We start from the raw sequence: 18763 nt of genomic DNA, 5'->3' as shown, positions 1-18763 counted from the left end.
TCTTGCTTGGCACCAAGGAGTGTTTAGCCTTAGGGAGTGGGCAACTTAGCACTCTGATGATTAACTTTCATTAAACTTGGTTATTTTAATAACTTCTCCATTGTTGTAGTAAAGGTGAGATCTAGACTATGTATACAATGAATCCTTCTTTTTTAAACAATCCATGGCAGCCAGGAGAGAAAGTTGCACTTTTATTAAATATGTGATTGCTTCCCTACTCAGAAGAACTGCTGGCCTGAGCTCCTCCTCCCTTTCCTTTTAATGAGAGCAGTTTAATTAGAGCTGTTTGATGTGTGGCAGCCAGGCACGAGGTGAATGTTTTGTCTGGGGAAGATAGAGAGGGATCGTTTAAAGTTATGCATCTATTTTCAATCTTTGACCTTTCTGTCTTAAGACAGTCTTAAAAAGAAAATATTGTCTGTAACTGGCATTTAGTTTCATCCAATCCTTGAGAAAGAAATAAAAAACTAAAAAACTGAATCCAAACATTTTTTTTAAAGACTTGGACAAACGTGCTTTCTGCTCACATGCTCCCTCTTTTGGCAAACTGTAAGTACTGCCTCAGCAAAAGGCGGTAATTTCACCATTTCCTCTCTAGAATTGCTGAGAGACTTGAGTCACCAAACGTGGTTCACTGCTGTGGAAATGCATTGTTCAGAACACAGAAGGAAATTTAAGATTTCTGCTTTTCGGTGACAGTATTTGTTTCCGCCTCAGTTCAGAGTGTGAACTGCACGTTCCCGGCAAGACTGCCGCTTAACACTGCATGTGAGAACCTGGTGAATAGGCAGAGAATTTTGGAACTTGAAAGGAACCTCAGCATGATTCATATGGTCATTCATTAGGTTGGGACCTTTGAGGGATCTCTTTCAGCCTCTCTCAGTGCAGAAATCAGGACAGCAGGGACATGTGTGGCAAATGGCTTTCCAGCCTCGGTAGAGTAACCGCAATGCAGTTCACTCCTCACGAGGGAGCCGGTCCTATTGTTAAGGAGCAAAGACTGATTGGTTTATTGGTTCTAGAAGCAAAGCCAACTTACAGAGGAAGGGAAATTTCTTTAAACAACAGTTCAGCAAAGCAAGATTTAACAAATTTTGCTACCTGAAAAAAATCTTACTTCAGGGGAGTAATATTATTATGGTTATTATAATACTCAGAATCGTGAGAATGATGAAAATAATAATGATGCTAGCAGCTACTCCATTAGTAAGCACTGATTACGTACCAGACACTGTCCTAAGTGCTTTATGTGTATGAACCAGTGTAACTCAAAAATAACCCTATGAGATGGATACCATTATCCTCACCTTATAAATGAAGAAACTGAGGCACAGAAAGGCTTTTACAGTATTACACAGATAATAACTGTGGCAGGTGGAGCCAGGGCCCAAGACCTGTGCTCTTAACTACTGTGGTGTCCTGCAGTGTGACCCATGGTTGTATCTATCCATAAAGGTTGCTGTCCATTTATGAACTGCAATATATGTAAAATTATTTTTTTTGCTTTTATAATGCATTTTCAATAATATATTTCCTTAACTGTAGCTGAAAAACAAATGCCACTAATTTACTAAATGATTAAAAATAAACTACTGAGACTTACCTGGTGGTCCAGTGGTTAAGAATCCACCTTCCAATGCAGGGGACATAGGTTCTATCCCTGCTCCAGGAAAATCCCACATGCCTTGTGGCAGCTAAGCCCATGCACCACAACTATGGCAGCCAAATCGCAACTACTGAGCCTGTGCACAGCAGCAAAGACTCAGCACAGCCAAAAATCAATAAAATAAATCAATAAATAGTTTAAAGTAAGTAAATTCTACCAACCAGATGAGGGAATTATAGTAAAAATGACTGTCGAGTAAATGCATAAAAGAAGTAATAGTTTTAGGTAAAGAGAGAGTAGAAACTTCATAGGTTATAACTTAAAACTTTCTCTGTGAAGAGTTTCAGTGTGGGATGATGAAAAAGTTCTGGAGGTAGATGGTGGTGAAAAAGAAAAAAAAAAAAAGCCTTTCTTTGTGAAAGTCTTAAACTCGTATATGTCTCCTGTTGCTGGACATTTAGATCAATTCCAGTTTTTTACTTTATAAACAATGCTGCCATCAAACTTAAAGATTGAAATAAGGTAAAATAGTAAGCAAAACCACAAAATTTAATTTAGTCAAATCCAGAATCCATTGAATAGTTTCATGGACTTTTCTCGCCTTCATCTATGAAAATGCCAAGGCTAAACCAAAGATATTAACAAGATATTACTTGATTAACTGGAGGATAAAATTGTAAGTTCATTCATTTATTTATATGTATTTAATGAGTATCTTCTGCGTGCTTGACACTGTGCTACATGCTAAAGTAGAAAATGAACATGACCTGTTTTTTTCTCTCAAAGAGCACACAGTCTAGAAGATTCTAATATTAAGCAGCAAAGAGAAAAGTTTTTTTATGTATAAAACAAGGAACTCAGAGGAAGAAGCAGTTAATTTTGACATGGGGGATTGAAGAAAGATTAATGGAAGAGGTGGGACTTGAGCTGGATTTATAAGAATGAATTAAGGGTTTGATTGTATAAGACAAGTAGAAGACATAAAGGCATTTAAGTACATGACATGTTCAGGAAATGACAAGTGTAGAATGGCTCAGTAAGTTACCTAGTTGTGTGAGGCCAGAGTAAGGAGTTCCTAATATGGCCTAAGCCCGTGTGCTCTGTAATTTGACATGCTGGGCACTCAGCTGGACTCCATGAAAAGGTAGAGTAAAAGGATAAGACATGGCCCCTGTCATTAACCAGACTAACAATACAATACAGCAAATATATTGAATCCTAAAACCTAGTGCTAAATTTTGTGTGCTGCCAAAGTTCAGTCAGAATGGACTAGGGAAGACTGAAAGGCCAAAGGAGAGTCCAGGGGGTTTCATCAAAGAAGAGGAATGATCTGGGCCTGGAAAGATGAGTAAGATTTGGATAGGAACCAGCAATTGGAGCAAGTTACAGCACTGGATTATCAAACAGATATACCCCAATATTTGATATTTCAGAAATCAAAGAAGTTTTCATTAGAGAAATCAAAACTCAGACTTCCTTACACTCTCTTTAGAGTTAGGGTCTCTAAAAGTTTCAGTTTAGCTTTTTGGAATGCCATCAAAAGAGTTACTAGTCCAATAGGAATTCAGAGGGGAAAAAAACACTGTGGGCTGGAGCAATCTGGGCAGACTGGAGAAGAGATGGTACAAGTTCAAAACCACTCTGGAAGCATGGGTAGAATTTGGCTTAGGGAGGGAACAAGAGTTTCACAGGGATGAGGAAGCCCCAAGAAAGGAATGCCCTGAGGTAGGAGCGAGGCAAGGCTGCAGAGAGTAAGAGAGTTAAAGCTGGAAAAGGAGTTGGAAACCAAATCCATGAGGTTTTTTGAGTTGGTGCAGTTGTTGGAGCTGTTCTTAATATCCTAATTCCTTTTGGACCCTCTATGAAATGAGAGATTCACTGCATTGTAGGGAATCACAGATTATCATCTCCACAAGAGACTGCTATCATGGACTAAGTTTGATTTGTTTTTTATGACAAAAGAGAGCAGTATAGGCAGTAAGTCAGTTGTTTGTTTCATCGTCTTTGCAGGAATATTTTTTTACACTAACTCAGAGATTCAACATTTCATTCTTTGATTCAGTTTACAACTCTTTGTCATCTCATTTGTACAATCACTTTTTTTGTTTCATGTCACATTTTCAGATATGTGGGAAAGATTTGCTAATTTGAAGGAATTTAGATGAGAAACAATATTTTAAAATTACATTTTTGTTGGGAGACATTTTTATAAGTTTATTTGATTTCCTATGTATCCAGAAATATGAGGGAAAAAATTCAAAGCTGGTGTTTAACAGTCCTTGATTGCTTTTTCTTGAGAGTAAGAAAAAGAACTCTTTTACGTTGTAATAGTTGCCAAGTAGCCAAGGAGAGCCTCGGCCCTTGAAAAGACCCACTTGCTAGTGACTTGGCAGTGTCAAACAAATGTTCAACTTTTATTCTGACACTTCTTGAAGAATTTGATTGAAACTATATATGTCCAGATAACACTCAGCAAAGTGCCCTTCTTGCATTTGTTTCAAGATATATTTGGAAACAAGAGAGATGACCTTGGACTCAGCTGCTTTTCCAATTTAGGACTTCTCTCTGGGTCTACTGAATAATATTCCTGAACATTGAAAATTCAACGAATGGAAAAACATTTTAGTTACTATATGCCATAAGTCCTGTGATAGAGAATTTTTTTCCCTCAGCAATATGTTCTGCCTCTAAAAGAATGATATATTTAGACTGCAAGCTCTATATTAGCTTTCTAACCATCTACTTCAAAACACATTTAGGAACACATTTGCTTTTCATCAGAGTGCCTTTTTTATAATCTAAATTGAGCTGTCCTTGCTTTTTAAAATATTTTAGCATGTAAGAAATTTTGAAAAAAAATAATGAACAGTTAACCCTTTGCCTTTGCCTTTTGGCATTCAAAGTTTGTTCAGAAGCCAGGGTTCATTGTAGCTTGATGTCAGATCTAAAAGAAGACTTCGGAGGCTCTGACATCCCCGTCTAAGGTTATTGCCACCTGTCCCGATGACAATAGAAGTCCTGCTAGTCTAACCTCAAGCCTGAGCGCCAAGGTTAGCTTCCAAATGCATCTACATTTAGCCCATGGAGATGGATGGTTTTAACTGTCATTAAAGCGATATTCTTTCAGTTACCATTTTGCATATTTTGGAGGTTTAAGCAGTTCCATTTTTAATCTGTTGTCACAGTCACAGGACAAGACTTAGGTAACCTTTCTGATAAAGCAGTTTTACTTTTAAGCAAATAAGTAACTACGAGTTATAGTTTGATCATTGTCCTCCATAGCATATTATCAGGGAGCATAACATTTTTTATTTCCACATGGTTTCCTAAGCTGTCATAGTCAATCAGAGCATTTATAGAGATGATTATGTTGTTAGCAACAGTCTCCAGCATGCACAGTTCATTAATTCCCAGTAAAATGTTGTGTTACACATGTGCACACGTTTAACATGCACATGTAGAAATAAGAAAACACATCGTATTGTAATACTTCAAAGCATATCTTGAGCATTCTTTGTTACTTGGTTTTTTTTTATTTTATTTTTAATTGGAGGATAATTGCTTTACAATATTGTGATGATTTCTGCCATACATCAACATAGTCAGCCATAGGTATACATATGTCCCCTCCCTCTTGAAGCTTCCTCCCACCTCCTTCCCCATCCCACCCCTCTAGGTTGTCCAGAGCACTGTCTTTGGGTTCCCTGCATCCCGCTGGCTATCTGTTTTACGTATGGTAATGTATACTTTCAGTGCTACTGTCTCAAATCACCCCACCCTCTCCTTCTGCCTGTGTGTCTGAAAGTCTGTCCTTTATGTCTTGTTGCTTGATTTTGAATCAAGTGTTGTATCAATTGTGAGCTACAAGGTGAGTGATTTTGCAACTGTTGACACTTAAGGTACTTTTAAAGATGATCCCTACTGTCAGATCAGATTGATCTTAAATTTTTAATTTTTATAAATTATTGCACCAGCAGGAATTCCCTGATGGTCTAGTGGTTAGGACTCCCTGCTGTCACTGCTGAGGACTCAGGTTTAATCCCTGGTCAGGGAACTAAGATCCTGCGAGTTGCCACACAATAACTGATCGCTCAGTTGGTAAAGAATCTGCTTGCAATGCAGGAGACCTCGGTTTGATTCCTGGGTTGGGAAGATACCCTGGAGAATGGATAGGCTACCCACTCTAGTATTCTTGGGTTTCCCTTGTGGCTCAGCTGGTAAAGAATCTTCCTGCAGTGTGGGAGACCTGGCTTCGATCCCTGGGTTGGGAAGATACCCTGGAGAAGGGAAGGGCTCCCCACTCCAATATTCTGGCCTGGAGAATTTTATACAGTCCATGGGGTTTCAAAGACTGAGCGACTTTCAGGAGGATCACACACACAAAAAAAATTATTACACCACTGTTACTTTGTAGTTTCCTAATTCAAAACTGGTGACTTTTTTTAATCTCGCATTTACTTCTTTATAAAAACAGGTTTTGCATGAGTGTGGCTATCTTGCATACATTTCCACTATTTTATTGATGTTGAACCAGATCAGTTGCTACAGTCTCCTCAGTGCCCTAATTATTATAGATAAGAGCTCATTGTACCCAAGCTAATTGATTCATAGGATAATCAGTAAAGTTCACCTTTCCTGGTGCCAGAGAATCCTTTAACCTCACAACTTTTGAACTGCATTTTTTAAAGATACAAAAGAGGAAAATAGGTGATATTCTACAAAGTGTTCCTAAGATCTGCAGTGCTCAAGGAAGATTTTAATGAGGGAAAAGTCTCAGAGAAAAAGTAATTTTAAATAGTACAGAGATTAAATGTGAGTTTTGCTGAATGTTTTCATAAAATATTACCTTTCAAATGTATGTTTTCTCATCCTTCTTCTGAAAACATATATAAAACTTTGAGTCAAGGAGTCAGAATGAATATTTCTATGTGGTGTTTGTTTATTACATTTATGTTTCAGGAGCTCTTTTCCCAACTCTTCCTATTCTTAGGTATTCTTATGTAAATCAGAGCACTGTTGAGTTCAGTAAGTGTTCATTGCTCAAGACTTAGTATTTCTCTGTTATTTTCCTAAGACAGGAGAGATTTCTAGCAACTACAAAGTAAATATATTTCTCTAAATTCTTTTTAATCTGTGTCTTCCATAGATGGAATTCATATCCAGCTGTACAGATTTATACAGAATCTGGTTTATCCAAATATTTGCAGTACCATCAAATCAAGGATTTCTATCTTTTTTCTTATCATGCCTGAATGTCTTACCTTGATCTTGTTCTTACAGAATCCAGATGTGTTGATTTAATGAAGGGAGATCTAATACATCCCTAGTTAAAACTCGGTTTAACATCTTTATTTTCTGTCTCAGATCCTTTCCATCATTTTTTTTCTCCCTGTTAATGTGTTATCATTCCGTTACTATTCAAACTTTTTATTTTATATATTTACTTGACTTCACCAGGTCTTATTTGCAGCATGTGAGATCTTTAGTTGCAGCATGCCACCTCTTAGTTGTGGCATGTGGGTTCTAGTTTCCTGACCAGGCCCCCTGCGTTTGGAGTGCAAAGTCTTAGCCTCTGGACCACCAGGGAAGTCCCTCAAATTTTTTTCTGATCCTATCTCAGACACGCATTCTCTTACTACTACTGAGTTTACTTTTGGAGCATTTTTCAAAATACTTTTCATTTAAAAAATTACACACTGTGATAATGATTTTACAACTCTATGAATATGCTAAAGAAATAATGAATGTGTACATACACAAAGATCACTTTAAATTGGTGAATTGTATGGTATGTGAGTTATGTCCCAATAAAGCTGTTAGAAATACAAGCTCAGTGTAACAATTTCAGATAATATCAGTAGTTTACAAAAATAAACCTTAACCTGTCTCAGTTTTCTCACTTCCCAGAGATGTCTCCACAGTTAGGTTTTAGAATATTCTTCCAGACATTTTAATTCATACACAAACACATGTATGTATTTACAGTCTTTTAAAATTATGTACAAAAAGGGTTATATTCAGTATTCTGAAACTTGCTTTTTGCACTAAACAGTAAATTATAATCATATGTACATATGGAGCTATCTTATTCTTAATAGTTTCAGAGTATTCCACTATATCCACTACATGAATATAGTACAGTTTAGCAAGTTCTTTATTGAACATCCTTCTACCTATATCTTTGCACTGTTATGCAAGTATATCTTCAGAGAAAAATATCTTAGAATTGTTGGATTCAGATTTGCATTTAAATTTTTAGATAGATATTTTAGATCAGTATTGCCAAATCACCCTGCAAAAAGCTGGTGGCAATTTGTAATCCCATCAGTCATGTATGACAGTGCCTGTTAGCTGTCCCCTATACCCTGTACCTATACTGTGTACATTAGCTTCATAACATCTTTGTCAATATGATAGGTTTAAATAATTATTTTAATTTGCATTTTTAAATTATGTGAGGTTGAGTTTTTACAGTCTCTTTTTTAATTGCTTAAGTAATATTTTTTATAATTTTATTTGTTTATTTTTGGCTGTGCTGGGTCTTCATTGCTGCGCCAGCTTTTCTCCAGTTACAGCAAGAGGGAGCTACTCTTTGCTGCAGCACGCAGGCTTTTCACTGCAGTGGCTTCTCGTTGCGGAGCACAGGCTCTCGATGCTCTGGGCTTCAGTAGTTATGGCGTGTGGGCTCAATAGTTGTGGTTCCTGGGCTCTAGAACACAGGCCAAGTATTTGGGGCCCTGGGCTTTGTTGCTCCATGGCATGAGGGATCTTCCTGAACCAGGGGACCGGGAATCAAACCCGTGTCTCCTGCATTGGCAGGCAGATTCTTTATCACTGAGACACCAGGGAAGCCTCAGTAATAGTTTTTTTTCTAAATGAGAAGTCCATAATGTCAACTGTAGAAATTTTCAATACAGAAGATAATTAAAATAACCTGTAATCCCACCACCCAAGGATTATCACCATTTACAATTTTATTTCTAGTCTTTCTGTGAAACTTATCTCATGATTATTTTTAACATTGGTAAAGGAGCTTATTTTTGTATTTAAAATACAAAGTTTACAAAATGAGGTTATAGTACAGCTGCTTAGAATACTGCTTTGAGCTGTTTTAATCAAGGTGCTATATAAATATTCAGTGGACTGAGCTCCCCTCTGCCAAGCTTTTGGGATCAGCTAGTGGAAAAATCATTAGCATTCTTTCCTTGACACTGTCCTGTCACTACCAGGGCTCAAACTGGAGGCGATTTCCTAGGAGCCAATAGATCTCTTAGTGGAGGAAAAGGAGCTGTATAATCCCTTAATGGCATGGAAGATAGAGGAGTCTGAATATATATAATCATTGTTCTCTCTCACATAAAACAGGAGATGAGATTAGTGAGCCAGGGTAAGAACCTTCAGGAAGTATGGTAGACACCTGGAGAATAGTAAAATATATAGCAGACAGGGTCAGCCAATGAAAGGTACAAGTCCTGTGTGGTAATCATACGTATCCTTACCTGATTCTCCTTTGGGACTGTATGAGCGTGGCATGCAGAACTGGTTTCCATTCACAGCTGCATTTCCTGTGCCTACTTGCACATAAGCAACTTTGATCAGTAAATACTAGTTAAATGAATAATGAATGAGTGAAATTAAAAGAGAGTGACCTTAAGTAAATAACTTAATTGCTTCGGGCCTTCCTTTCTTTCTCTGAAAACTTCAAAGGAAAGTCACCATTCAGGTAGAGCTTACTGTAGCAACTGCCCCAGTGTCATCTTGGTTAGATAGAGAATAAAATAAATATAACATAGCTCTATAATTAGACATAATTGCCAGTGTGATCTGGAGACTCTGACATCTTAACCACTGCTTCGTTCTCATTATTTAAGAGTATGTTGTATAATTCTAGTATAATACTAGAACACTCATCAGACTTAGGATGAAGGTTATAGAAAATGAATGTTATTAGGCCTTTAACACACTTAGAAATGCATATGTATGATTATTGTCTAAAAGCAGAGAGGATAACTAAGGAATACACATAGTACAAGTATGGAATAGTTGGTCACTGTTCTCAGAGTGACCCATTGTACATAATTGTGATGAACAGCTGTCCTTTTTGGCTTATCTTGTATCAAATTATCATAGTTCCAAGCAGTGGTTACATTTTGGAGTTAATGTGATGAAACTTTTAAAATCTATGAAATATTTTGTGTATTAGTCAAGATAGATTCTATGACCTTTTAAGTTTGTTGAAAGGAAGCTAAATTAGCATCACGTCATAGTTCTTAAGGAAGATTCCTTACCTTCCAAAATTTCAATCTAGAAATAAATCTATATAAAACTTACTTAAGTAGAAAAATCTCTTAGTCCAGTCCTCTTTAATGTAATGCCATAAAAATACTAGCACATGACCTTTTTTTTTTTATGTAATCAAAAGCAGTACGTAATCAGGCAGGAACCAGGAAGTAAAAATAATCACAAAATTAAACCAAGTGATCTGTTTTCATTATACTCCAGTAGGAGTAAAAGGTAAAGATAAACACAACCAGCAAGTTTCTTTATCAAATTTGAAAATTATTTCCAAGTCAGTCATACATAATAGAATAAAAATGAAAATTTATTAAGGCTTATAACTCAGCACTGTCCTATTTTAATTTTTTTAAATTATGGTGAAGAATTTGTTGCTATTGTTCAGTCGCTAAGTTGTATCTACCTCTTTGTGACCCTCTGGACTGCAGCACCCAGACTTCCCTGTTCTTCACTATCTCCCAGAGTTTGCTCAAACTCACATCCATTGAGTCGATGATGCCATTTCTTCCTCTGCCGCCCCCTTCTCCTGTCATCAATTTTTCCTGGCATCAGGGTCTTTTCCAGTAAGTTGGCCCTTTGCATCAGGTGGCCAAAGTTGGAGCTTCAGCTTCAGCATCAGTCCTTCAAGTGAATATTCAGGGTTGATTTCCTTCAGGATTGACTGATTTATCTCCTTGCTGTCCAAGGGACTCTCAAGAGTCTTCTCCAGCACCACAGTTTGAAAATATCAATTCTTTGATGCTCATCCTTCTTTATGGTGAAGAATACATAACCTAAAATTTACCCTCTTAACCACCTTTAAGGTGGACTATAAAAAAAGCTGAGCGCTGAAGAATTGATGCTTTTGAACTGTGGTGTTGGAGAAGACTCTTGAGCGTCCCTTGGACTGCAAGGAGATCCAACCAGTCCATCCTAAAGGAGATCAGTCCTGGGTATTCATTGGAAGGACTGATGTTGAAGCTGAAACTCCAATACTTTGGCCACCTGATGTGAAGAGCTGACTCATTTGAAAAGCCCCTGATGCTGGGAAATTTTGAGGGCAGAAGGAGAAGGGGACGACAGAGGATGAGATGGTTGGATGATATCACTGACTCAATGGACATGGGTTTGGGTGGACTCCGGGAGTTGGTGATGGACAGGGAGGCCTGGCGTGCTGCGGTTCATGGGATCGCAAAGAGTCGGACATGACTGAGCAACTGAACTGAATTGAACTGAACCACCTTTAAGTGTGTGGTTTAGAAAATTCACATTGTTGCACAGTAGATCTCCAGAACAAACTGAAACTCTATACCCATTTAACCCATTCACTCTATACCCACTTAACTCCCCATCCTCCTTCTCCCAGCTGGCAACTGCCATTCTACTTTCTGTCTCTGAATTTGGATATTCTAGGGTCCTCAAGTAAGTAGAATCATAAAGTATTTATCTTTTTGTGACCAGCCTACTTCACTTAGCATGTCCTCAAGGTTCATCCATGCTGTAGTATGTGACAGGATTTCTTTCCTATTTAAGGCAAACCAAGCCAGAGTCCCCCTTTTTTTTTTTTTAATTTATTTTTGGCTATGCTGGGTCTCTGTTGCTGCTCGAACTTTTCTCTAGCTGCAGAAAGTGGGGGTTACTCTCTAATTGCGGTTCCTGGGATTCTCATTGTGATGGTTTCTTTTGTTTCGGAGCACAGCTTCTAGGGGACTTCAGAAGTTGTGGTTCTCAGGCGTGAGAGCACAAGCTCAAAGGTTGTGGCTCGCAGGATTAGTTGTTCTGCATGTGGGGTCTTCCTGGATCAGGGATTGAACTTGTGTTTCTTGCATTCTTTACCACAGTCAGGCAGATTCTTTACCACAGAGCCACCAGGGAAGCCCCACTGTCCTTTTCAATGTCATTTTTATGGTACAGTCTATTCTACCCTTAAACATCTTTGCAGTATTGTCTATTTTAATGTTCCAGACTTGATCAAATACAGAATGATGAGAAGCAAGTTGAAATACACATTTGAACTTCCAAATTATCTTGTCAAGAAATCAAAAGAGGTTATAAAGTGATTAAACAATGTAAGGCTTAGTTTGAGAAAAACCTTAAAGACCTTTTGCAAGCCCCTTGTATTGAACATTTTCTTTTCTTTTTCTAAAAATGTATTTGACCTATTAGAACTTTTTTTGAAGTATCTTTAAAAAAATGTCTGCTGCTGCGCTATTTTTTTCCTTCCAGCCTGCAGACCTTCTTTCTAAGTTCTTCGACTGAGTTAGCTGTATTCCTATTTGTGAATAACACTTCTCCTGCATTCTGTCATAGCAACAGCCTCATGTTCCCACAGTTCATTAAGATATTGTTAGATCACAGAACCTAACAATAATTTTTTTTAAAAAAAGAAGCAGTTCATTCATTTTCAGTCTGCCTACCTTAATTTTTAAGCAACTTTATTGAGGTGTAATTCACATACACACAGTGCACCCATTCAAAAACTCAGTGATTTTCAGTGTATTTCCAGAGTTGTGCAACCATTACTACATTCATTTTGAGAACATCTCAGTGCCCTGAAAAGAGACCCTGTACCCATTAGCAGTCCTTCCCCATTTCCCCCAGACACCTCAGTCTGGGAAATGACAATGTCTCATTTAAATGGTACCATATAATATGTGGTCTTTTGTCTGGCTTCTTTCCTTTAGTATAATGTTTTCAAGGTCATCCATGTCACAGTATGTATCATTACTTTATTTTTTTTAATTTTGGGAAAATACACATAACATAAAATTTACCATCTTAACCTTTTTATTTTTTGGCTGTATGGTGTGTCTTACAGGGTCTTATTATAGTTCCCCAGCCAGCCAGGGATCAAACCTGGGCCCATAGCAGTGAAGCATGGAGTCCTAACCAGTGGACTGCCAGGGAATTCCCTTCACCATTTTTATTTATTTGACTGTGCCAGGTCTTAGTTGAGGCACGCAGGACCTTTGATCTTTGTTGCAGTATGCAAGATCTTTGCTTGTGGCATGTAAACTCTTAGCTGCAGCATGTGGGATCTAACTCCCCAGCCAGGGATCTAACACAGACACCCTGCATTGGGCGCACGGGTACCAGTCATTGGACGACCAGAGAAGTCCCACCCTGATGGCTAATATTCTTATATTTATTGGCCATTTGCATATCTTCTTTGACAAAATGTCTTTTCAGATCTTTCCTTATATTTTTATTTGTCTTTTTAAAATATTTATTTATATATTTGATTCATTGGTTGTGCTAGGTCTTAGTTGCAGCTTATGGGATCTAGTTTCCTGACCAGGGATTGAACCTGGGCTCCCTGCTTTGGGAGCATGGAGTCTTAGTCACAGACCTCCAAGGAAGTCCCTTCCATTTGCCTTTTTTAAAATTAATTAATTAACGACTGCACTGAGTGCTCTTTTTGTTGCGGCGAGTGGGAGTTGCAGAGGCTTCTCACTGCGGTGGCTTCTCTCGTCGCAGAGCGCAGGATGTAGAGCACGTGGGCTTCAGTGGTTGTGCTGTCTGGGCTCAGGTTGCCCTGTGGCATCATGTGGAATCTTCCCAGCCCTTGATCAAGCCTGTGTCCTCTGCACTGGCAGGTGGATTCCTAACCACTGCACCACCAGGAAAAGTCCTCCATTTGTCTTTTTCTGGCTGAGTTGTAGGAGTGTTTTATTCTAAATACAAGTCCCTTGTCGGACATATGACTTAGAAATGTTTTCTCCTGTCCTGTAGGTTGCTTTATATTATACTTTCTTAATGGTGTCCTTTGAAGTATAAAGATTTTTTACTTCAATGAAGTCAAAGTTACTTTTTCTTTTGACACTTGTACTTTTGGTGTTATATCTAAAAAGGCTTTTGCCTAACCAAAGAGCACGATGATTTACTCCTATTTTCTTCTAAGAGCTTTTTTATACTTTTAGCTCTTGTATTTAGGTCTGTGATCCATTTTTAGTTAATTTTTGAGTATGATATAAGGAATAAATCCAACTTCATTATTTTGCATGTGGGTATCCATTTGTCCCAGCACCATTTGTTGAAAGACTATTATTTCCCCAATGAATTTTCATAGTGCGTGCCTATGTGCTATTTCTCAATCTTATCCAGCTCTTTGCGACCCCATGGATTGTAGCCTGCCAGGTTCCTCTGTTCCCTGACAAGAATACTGGAGTGGATTGCCATTTGCTTCTCCAGGGGATCTTCCTGACCCAGGGATCAAACCCTTGTCTCCTACATCTCCTGCATTGCAGGCAGATTCTTTACCATTGAGCCCTTAGGGAAGCCCCTGAATTGTCTTAGCACCCTTATTTAAAATCAGTAGATCATAATTGTGGTGGTTTACTTCTGGACTTCTCAGAGTTAATCTTGTAACGAGGTTCTGGTTCCCATCTGATCCTTTGCCCTGTCCCAGTCTTCCTGTCTCACTTCTCACCAGTAAAACCCAATCCTGTATCCTGTCATCCCTGTGTATGCATAGTTGTAGCATAAGGCAAGGAGACTCAAGGGCATTGGTTATTTTTCATTTAGGACTAATACAGGTTGAGGGACAGTCAGTCAAACCCAAACCTGAGGGACTTCCATGGTGGTAGACTAGTTAAGAATCCACCTTTCAATGCAGGGGACACGGGTTCAGTGCCTGGTCGGGGAAGGAACGAAGATCCCACTTGGGCTTAGTTGCTAAGCCCAAGTGCTGCAACTACTGAACTCTTGAGCTCTAGAGCCTACACACTGCAACGAGAGAAGCCCGTGTGCCACAACTAGAGAGGAGCCCCCTGCATATTGTAATGAAGACCCAATACAGCCAATAAATAAATAAGTAATTTTAAAAAAAATCTGAGTCTGTTAGTAGCCCAGATTTTAAAAAGCACTAACCAGGGAATTCCCTGGTGGTCCAGTGGTTAGGACTCTGAGCTTTCATTGCCAAGTGCCCCTGTTCAATCTCTGGCAGAGAAACTAGCCCCCTGTGTGTGAAAGGGCGGTAGAACTGGTGGAGTTTGTGTAGAGCTTGTCAGCATTCACGCTGAGCTGGGAGCATCAGTAGATCTGGCTCTGAAGCCAAAGTCACCTTTTCAATACAAGCCAGTGGGATCCCCTTACAGTGAGCTTGGGAAGTCATTAGATTTGCTCCTAAAGTTACATTTCAGACTCTCTCAGAAGAATGGTCGGAGAAGGAAATGGCAACCCACTCCAGTACTCTTGCCTGGAGAATCCCATGGACACAGGAGCGTGGTAGGCTGCAGCCCATGAAATCGCTAAGGGTCGGACACGACTGAGCAGCTTCACTTTCATGCATAGGAGAAGGAAATGGCAACCCACTCCAGTGTTCTTGCCTGGAGAATCCCAGGGACGGGGAGACTGGTGGGCTCCCCCACCCTACCATCTATGGGGTTGCACAGAGTCAGACAAGACTGAAGCGACTTAGCAGCAGCAACGGCAGCGGCAGCAGAATGGTAGAGGGAGGAAGAGAAGGGAGAAATGAGGGAGAAGCTAGAAAAAGATTTGTTTTGATGGTAGAAAAAAATGAAACCTCGTCGTCAGTTTACTTAGGTAAGGTAGAGTGCATATACCTTGACCTGACAGTTGTTAAACCCTGCCTGCCTTCCAGATTCACACACACACAACACACACGTACATTCCAGACACACAGAGCAGTTCCCTAGCTCTGTTCTGGTCTGGAAAATCTTTCCCCTGGGGCGTCAGTAGCTTGCCATGTGATGACAGGCTTAATGGTTTGATATCTCTGCATTCCACTGAGACCACCTACCCAGAGGCCACACCCTACTGACCTGGTTCACCAGTGCCTGAGACTAAGCATGAAGACAGGAGGGCAGAGCCAGTCTAGGAGTAGGGGGAGCTGTGTTCTGGTTTGGGCAAATCGCTTCCACTTGCTGGGGGACTGCGTCCGTGTTGCTGCCCTCTCTGTAATACTCAGGGTCCCAAAATATAAAACGGGGGCCAGATCGATGGTTCTTATCTCCTCGAAATGTCATGTGATAGAGTGAGTTGCTATCTTCCAGTACTTATGCTTCTAGGAGGCACGGAACTAGAAAAATTCTGTGCTTTTCTCTCTTTTTTTTTTTTCCTGTTTTTGAGATAGGGTTTCCTAGGCACTCTCTGCAAACCCTAGGAAGACATTTAATCAGAGAATAGTCTGGAAAAAAGCAAAACTGCTCACAAAAGAAGAGAGCCTTGAAATTTCTGAAGTGTTTCCTTCAAAGAGGTCTAAGAGATTCTCTTCTAGTTTCTGGCCAGCTTCCTGGAGTAGAGAAATAGAGGTGGTTCATTTTTCCTTCTGCCAGTTTGCCTTTCTGGTCTGCTCTGAGTGATGCTGGTTGGGGTGGGGCCACAAGTTCATGGAGAAAACCACATCCCAGCTGCTCAAGTCTGCCTATTGAATAATAGATTGATCAGCCTGCAGTGTTGGTGGGTAAAAATAAAAGAGCAGCCTTTTTTGTTTTTTTGTAATCTTTGGCCATGTTGAGTCTTGGTTGCCACCCAGGGATGGTGCAGGGCCTCTGTAGTTTTGGCATGTGGGCTCTAGAGCGCATGCGTTCTGTAGTTTGCAGCGTGTGAGCTTAGTTGCCTCTCAGCATGTAGGATCTTAGTTTCTCAACCAGTTCCTGCATCCCCTGCATTGCAAGGTGGATTCTTGCACTGGGCCACCAGGAAAGTCCCCAAAGAGCAGCCTTTTTATTGATTTGTGTTTAATTGTGAATCAGCCCACCTGATTCATTGCCCCTTGATGATCTGGTCATCTGTGGTAAATACATCAGGAAGGAAACACCTTGGTTTCCCACAATCATCTGCCTGCAGTACTAGAGTGTGGGGGACCCAAGAACTAATGGAAGGAAGGCTTCTTGTCCTTGGAAAAGATCCTTGGATTCTCATCTGCTATATTAGTGACCTGTTGTTGCTGTAACAAATTATCACAAACTTAAAACAACACAAGTGTATTTTCTTACTTTTGGGGAGGTCAGAAGTTTCATGAAGCTAAAGTTAAGGTGTCGGCAAGGCTACGTTCCTCCTGGGGCTCTTGGGGAGAATGCAACTCCTTGCCTTTTCCAGCTTCTGGAGGCTGCCTGCATTCCTTGGCTTGTGGTCCCTTCATCTGTCTTCCAAATGCATCATTCTCACCTTTCCTTCCATCATCACATTACGCTCTAACTCTGAGCTTCTGCCTTCCTGGCACAGGACCCTTATGGTTGAACCTGAGCCCTCTTCTTTCTTGGGTTTCTAAGGACTTCTCAGGAATAGAAGTTGCAATCATTGTCAGGGCTGGGAGCTAGTAGGGAAGTACATTGATTAGAATCAGTGTAACTTTCGTAGGACAGGAGACCTCCTGATATTACAGGCTTTTTGAGCATCCTCCCTTCCCTCATAAAGGTGTTGATAACCATAGAAAGAACTAAGTCCAGTATGTGTGGATTATAAGAAACTCAGTGAAGGGCGAAAGCTGGCAAATGGGCTAACATGACATAACAGCAGCTTAGCTGACAGCTTTCTCCTTCACCCCAGTTTTGGAATTACTTCCCCAAGATACCACCATGCTTTCGATCCTTCAATGCCTGTATTTTTAGTTTGGGGTATTTTCTATTGTTTGAAGGTTGCCTTGCAACCCATTTGCCTGGAGGGTTTAAACAATATAGAGTTTCTTTGCTGAGCAGCAACAGTAGCCAAGAGAGACCGAATATAAACTTTTAAGTCTATTTTCTCAGAGTTCGTACATCAGCGATGGCTTTAAACAGAATAACTCATGCCCCCTGGCTTGCCTCTCCTTGGGGGAGGGGAGAAGGGTGACTGGTGGAGAACATTTTGTGTTCTCTTATCTTTCATACTAGTGGACGGGGATAAGCACCAGAATAGGAAAACAAAATATCTGGCTATTAATATACCCTAAGTCCTCTAGCACATGGATTGGATTTGTTTATTTGTGAAAGAGAAGGATGCTTCTCTCTGACCGTGGGCTCCCCTGCCAGCTGGACGGGAACTAGCAGGCGTAGTGCCCTCCATAAGGTGAAGGGGATAGGCAACTGGGGCCTAACTTCTTACTCTAAAGAGCAAACTCTCAGACTTTTTCTCAAGAAAAATGGACTTTCCGGCCCAACCTGCCTCAACCCCCAGCAGCATCATTCAGGAAAACTAAGAAAGAAAGGGGGAAAAGAAGGCGGATTTACCCTGAACGAACCAGAGTACCCCCACCTGCCCACCAGACATGTGCGTCCCTCACCCTCCTCACGTCCAGCTTGGGGAGCCAGAGGACTGGAGGACCTTGCTGAAAGAAAGAACACAGTTTCCTTAGAACCGGCACTTAGCTGACAGTGCTGACAGTGAGCACGGCAGCAACAGGAGCGTTTCCCTCCCTGGAGGACAAGCTCTGCAAAGAGGAAGGCAGTCCTGCCGAGCTCAAAGTCAGGGGCACTGACCTCTAATCTGTTCCCTTGTATCCCTTAGCGGTTTGAATGAAGGAGTGCCCAGAGTGGATAGTTTTCTAGAGGAGTAAATGGCTAGTTAATGATAAGCCTTCTAGCTGGGAGAAAGCCAGAAGGGAAGAGATTTCTTTCAGGAGCAGCACACGCACGCCTAGGAGCCCTGTGCCTGCCGTGTCTGGACAGAGGTTCAGAGCGCCCTTCGGCTGCCAGAAGAGGTCTCTGCTTGCCACCCACAAGGGTCAGGTCTTCCGAGGTCCCTGAGAACATTGTGATTAGCAGGAGTGCCCGGCGGCCACGGAGAGAAAGAAGAGAGCAGCCTTGGCAGGGTCCACCCTCTCCCAGAGCAAATGGGGACAAAGGTTGGTGTACTTACAGCTGCCTCTCCCAGCCTGCCCGCCTGTCTGCCAGGCCAGATGCCCCAGGTTGTCCCAGCGTTGCTACACGATGTAGGAATCTG

Source organism: Odocoileus virginianus, chromosome 12 (genome assembly GCF_023699985.2).
Source record: "Odocoileus virginianus isolate 20LAN1187 ecotype Illinois chromosome 12, Ovbor_1.2, whole genome shotgun sequence".
NCBI classification, from domain to species: Eukaryota; Metazoa; Chordata; class Mammalia; order Artiodactyla; family Cervidae; genus Odocoileus; species Odocoileus virginianus.
This window is presented reverse-complemented; position numbering follows the sequence as displayed.